Genomic DNA, 5,728 nt, shown 5'->3' with positions numbered 1-5,728 from the left:
GGGGGGGTGGAAGTCTTATTACTGAGAGGGTGGTCAAAAACTTTCAACAGTTTGCTCAGGGAGGTAGTGGAGCTGCCATCCTTAGGGTATTCAAAACCTAACTTGGCAGTCCGCAGCCCTGAGCAACCTGCTCCAGTTAATTCTGCTTTTTGGCCAAGGGTGTTGGGGTGGACGGTGTTCACAGGTCCTCTCCAACTTCACTGGTTTTGAAATTCAGTTATGTCTGTCATGTTTTGAGAATACTTCAGGTGATACTATATGGCAAAGCTTACAGGAGAGATTTATTGGCTGTGGACTGTTAATTGATACTGCTCCTTATAGTGGCTGGACTTGCTTTAGACGTGCTGGAGAAAGACCATGACACAGTCCCATGTTCTTCTGTTTGCTTCTAACTGAAACAGCAGAGACCGAATCTGAAAAGTATAAAGTTTTTTCTGTTGGGAACTTGGAGACAAGAGGCCTGAGGATTATAGCATGGTTATACAATACTTACGGAGGTGTGTTTTGATGAGGGTCCAACAAAACAAGCTAAAAACCCAAAATTTGAGTTCTGAAATCTTCCTGATCATCTGGAAATGTGTTATGAAAAAATTCTCGACCCATCAATTGCGGCCTCAAAGAGGAGGAGGAGGGAGAGTATTGGAAAAAGGGTCTGAAGAGTTTCCTTTGGTAGCATTGCTCCTTCAGCCACTGAAGCTGAGGATTAATGTGTGGAGGGGTTTTGGGTAACAAAGCTCATGCTGATATGGTACTTTGTGATCATCGGAGGGTGTCGGTAGGAAAAAGGATAGGAGTTATTGCTTCTTAGCACCATTTCTTTTTATCTTCTTGAAATAATAGAAGATGCTTCTGTGAATAGCTTCCAAACTGAAAATTATGAGCACTCTTTGGAAAGACTCTCATGGCATTTTTTGGACTCTAATCTTCGTAGCCATTATTGTCTGAACACTGTGGATGAATCCTCAGGTTTTTTCCCCCATTTCTTTAAAAGTTACCTTTGAGGGAAAAAAAGGGCAGTTTTGGTAGATGAAGTTTACTACTTCAGGACTTGCAGCTTCTTTCATAATAATATGTAAAGTTTTATCCTGACTAAGTTTTATTCAGTATAAATTGAGGATTGTCATCAATTAAAGCCCAGCTGTGTTTTTATGACCATATCATGACTTCAGCAACTTGGGCGTAGGTAAATGTCAGTTGAACAGTAAAATTCATATCCAGTTATGTAATGGGCTAAGCTGGGTCATCTGGCCAGAAAGGTGACAACACCCCAGCATTCGTGTAGTAAAAGATGAAAAAGTATTTTGTTATACCAATATGGTTGTGGAATTTAATCCTGTGCTCCTGTTTATTTTATAATATTATTCCTAGTGTATTTCTTGCTTAATTTAGAGATAGTGATATTCTGAGGGGTTCGTACTTCTGGAAGAGTTTTTACCTCCACAGCCGACTACTTGATTTTTATTTATATCTGTAAATTAATGTTTCACTACTTCATTAATATAGTTCTTGCTGTGGATTAAACTGGTTATGGAATTAATGATAAAACTAGTTTTATCCCCCCCCTTCTTTAAATTGTGAATGGAATAAAATGCTAAGTTGTGAGATCAGTATTCATTTGAACAACATCTAATTTCAATTGTGTGCTGTTATTGCAGGTGAGATTGAAATGGGAAGATACCCAGCTGTGACCAGAAATGTATTTTCCAGAGTATAGATTGCACAGAAATTTGTGAATGAAGAGGACCCATCTGCATCTCCTTAAATTATTCAGTTCTCTGCTTTATTTCCCCATGCTGAGGATTTAATTGTTGAGTTGTACATTACTGTATTTTTAACTTGTTGCTTAGTTTCTTACACATTTATTTTCAGTACCTGGCTGAAAGTGTTACCTATTCCATATTTTAGCACAATGTGCTGCAAACAAACAGTTGCCATAGTGCAAATGAGGTTTCATGTGTACAGAGTTCCACTTTAGGTTGTCAAAAATACTGCCTGAGTTTAGCTATTCTTTCAATCTGAAATGCATTCTTTTAGATGTTTGAAAACCACAAATAAACAGTTATTGAACCTTTTTGGATTTACCTCATTTAAACTCAGTTTTTATTTATTACTTGGCCTGTTTTTAATATCAGTGACTAAAAAAAAGAAGTGGGAGCACTGTTTTCATGCAATGCTTAGGGATTATTTGTATATTGTGTACAACGTTGACTTGTTTAAAGAAAAAAAAAGAATGAAACCTGTCCCATCCTGACCTAAACCTGTGCTCAGTTGTCCCTTGCCACACCTTTTGTTTGTCATGTTGTTTTTAGACTGATTGGAAATGCTCTCTTCAAAACAGGAATAAATTAAGTTTCAATTACAGCTACAGGAGCTTTGTATTGCTGAACTTTAGTCTGAAAAGTTTCACAATGACCTTTTTAAGAAAAAAAAGAAAAAAAAGAATTTTTTTATCTGCTGAATTCTACCAGTGTAACCTTTTTTCTAAATAAACAATAGTTTTCTCAATGGGTCGTAAATCATTCTGTGTGTGGTCATTTTATTGCTCTGTGTATTGTTACAAACATTTGATACTATTTGGGATGTTGGGAGAGTGTTTTCTGTCTTGGCTTATGAGTCCTCTGTACCTGCTGGTCGATCAGACACAAAGTTACATCGTGTGGGGCCAGCTGTAAAGTGACCTTGTGTTCCTTCTCCAGTGATTTCAAGCAGCTCAGCGTTTGCCTTCCCACATTCAGTCAAGTTTATGTCTTTCTCTTGAGCCATTTGTCCCTCAGCCAAGACTCATTAAAGTATCTGGCACTTTTTTCCCACCATTTCCTCATTTAGTCAAATTAGACTGACTCCAGAGTGTGTCTTAGTTTGACCAGTTTAGTTTAATGCCTGACAAAAAATGGACTCTGCCTGGCTTCTGACATGACACAGTAGGTCACTTTGAAGCTGCCATCTCAGGTGTTCACCTGGATAAGAAACCTTGAGGTCTTTGAAGGGGTCATGTTCCTGCCCTCACCAAAGGTGTGGATTTCCTTCAGTAAAAATGATCTGTTCAAACTAGAACATGCCAGTTGTGAAGGAAGATGGGGTTGTGTTCTTTGGAGAATGGAGATTTAATGTCCTGTCTAAAGTCTTCACTTGGTGTTTAGTGGTTAAGAAGGAATAACTGGAAGCTGAGGTTTTTTTTGGCCTGGGTACAGCAGTTGAAATACCCAAGGAATATGTGTTCACTGAGGAGCAGGAGCTGCTGTTACAGCTAGATTCTTATGTTTTGGAGGTGGTGCATCCCTTTTGCTCTTCAGCCAGTTCTTGCTCCAGGGGCTGCAGGACTGACTGAAACTGAATGCGTTTGCTCCTCTGTTTGCCCAGAGCCCTGTGAGACAGACAGACTAGCTCTCTGTAGACCCCAGCTAAGTCCTTTGCCTCTGCAGTCAGCATGTGTGGTAGAAGTGGTGACCTTGAGGGGGAGAGAAAACTTCTACGTATCAAATGTGAAATACTGGCAGAACTGTAAAGCGTTACCGCCTTGGTCCTCATGTAGCTTCAGATTGTGAGCAGAAGTAGTGAGAGCTGTCATAGCTGCTGCCCGAAGGCTGGGCTGAAGGTTTCTTCTATGTTTAAAAGACACAGCAAATACAAGGCTAATCATAGTCCCTTTAATTTGAATAATTATTTTAAAAGATGAAGTCGTGCAAGTTAAGGACCAGCGTCTTGGAGGAGGTGTGGAATCTAAGTAGCTTGAAAGATTTAAGTGCTGCAAAGTGGTGATCTTGGTAACACAGATTTCTCATAGGTGTAACATCTCCCAGCATTGTAATGTATCCCAATCCCTGTAATACTGGAATTATTACATGTGGAGCATGTTCTCATTTTTTCACAATCTCTAACAGGAAAGGATGATCATGTTTTTCAAGGTTACACTTTCAGACTGACAAGCAGAAAATTCATTCTGCCTGTTGGACTGCTGTGGTTTGTGTTACTGTCACCAGTGTGCCATGCTGGTCCCTTGTGTCTTCCGCTTCTCTCCACTGAGCACCATGGTTGCAGCAGCAATGATGCTTATAAATGCTTTCTGTTGGCTGTGTCCTCCAGAAGGATGTTTATTGATTCTTAGTAATAGATACAAATCAACTTAAGTTTATATGATGTAATCAGTCCTTATTGAACAGACTTGGGAAATGGGGTTTGCCCATAGGGAAGGGTATAAAATACAAAGCTGTCAGAGCAAACTGATTTTTAATGATTGCTGGGAGAAACATGCTTAATAGATTTAAATGTTCAATATTCTGTTTGTGAACTTCTAAAATAAAAGCACATAAGGAGATAAGGGTGACATTAAAAACTTAAATCCTATTTCAAATGGTAAGTTAAGTGCTGTGTGCTGGTTTGCTTTATATGGAGTGTCACACTTGTATTGCTTTTTCCTGTCCTGCTTTTCCCCTTGTTCAGAAAAATCTTGTATGAGGAGCTCAAGTTTCTGAGGGTCATTTTCTTTGTCAAGGAATTGTCTTTAGTGACCACCAGGACTCTATATCATCAGCAGATCAAGCTGAGGCAAGCAGTGTGGGTTTGGCTTAAGCGTCAGTGTTTCTGTGGAGCTTGATGGGTATTTATTTAGAATTTTCCTATAATGACTATTTGAAAATAGTAAAATGAGTAAGGTACATTCAGTACTAAACTGACAGTGTGTTTAACAGGACTGAGTCTAATAAAACGTCTTCATGAATTAGTTATTTTAAGTGGTGGTTAAAACAACCAATAGTTCCAGAAATATGTGACAAACTGGCGAAAACGTTACGCTGACAACCTTTAAATAATCCCAATATAGCAAATTTTATCTCCTTTGTGAATTTTGTTGTCCACGCCTGAAGCAATGAGCCTGGGGGTGTTGAGAGGTGATGGGGATCTGAGCTATCACTGTGCCTGGGTTGCATGATACGACTGGCACTGAAGTAGGTGATGGGACTGAGAGGAAGTGGAGCAGGTGCCTGCTTGGAGTCACTGCCTTGTAAGGAGTTGACAGATTTTTAACTGCAGATCTTGATCTTGGCCTACAGATTCACAAAGCAAATTAATTCATTTTATTCCCAGCAGTGTTTAGAAATAGATTTTTTGCATTGATTCAATATCAACAAAAGCAAACCTATAGCTGACAGAATATTTGCTGATTACAGTGATAAAAACCAAACTTCTTTGCATCAAGTATCAGTACTATTGAACACAAACACTTGTCTTTTACATATTGTGAGATTTAGGTGGCTTTAAAATTTTCTGGGTTTGTTTTGTTTTGTTTTTTGGAGGGGGATATGTTGGTTGTTGTTTGCTTTGTTTGGGGTTGGTTTGGTTTGTTTATTAACTACAATCCAGAGAAAAGGAACTTGAACCAAAAGTTGGTGCTCTGTGAACACCAGTTTGTGCTTTCCATGAGCTGGGGCAGGAGGCTGTCATCCTGGTGGCTGTATTTTAACATACTGAATATTAAGGAATTGTAGTGCTTATAGACTTGATCAGTAAACTCTTCTGATTAGCTTTGTCCTTATTAATTAGAGGTTATCTCTGAATGAATCTGAGATTACAAATGCTTGTCCTGCAGTGTAAAAAAGACACAGACAAATTGGGAAGGGAATCAGGTAAGAGTTACCCAGCTAATTAGAGGTGGGAAGAATTACTAAAAAGGAGAGTAACCAAGCTAAATGCTCAGGCACTTTTAATTAACTCATTAGTTCAGTCTAAAATG

At 38.9% G+C, this 5,728-nt stretch overlaps 1 protein-coding gene across 1 annotated transcript in view; it reads left to right on the top strand.

Annotated features, from left to right (window-relative positions):
- Positions 1 to 2,516, top strand: part of THOC2 (THO complex 2) — a 50,908-nt gene extending 48,392 nt beyond the window's left edge. The window contains exon 39 of the mRNA XM_010013404.1: positions 1,656 to 2,516. The gene's annotated coding sequence lies outside the window, so the exon portion shown is untranslated. The remainder of the gene's footprint in view (positions 1 to 1,655) is intronic.
- The last annotated feature ends 3,212 nt before the right edge of the window (positions 2,517 to 5,728 follow it).

This window comes from Nestor notabilis, unplaced genomic scaffold, assembly GCF_000696875.1.
Source record: "Nestor notabilis isolate BGI_N333 unplaced genomic scaffold, ASM69687v1 scaffold14424, whole genome shotgun sequence".
Taxonomy (NCBI): Eukaryota; Metazoa; Chordata; class Aves; order Psittaciformes; family Psittacidae; genus Nestor; species Nestor notabilis.
This window is presented reverse-complemented; position numbering and strand designations above follow the sequence as displayed.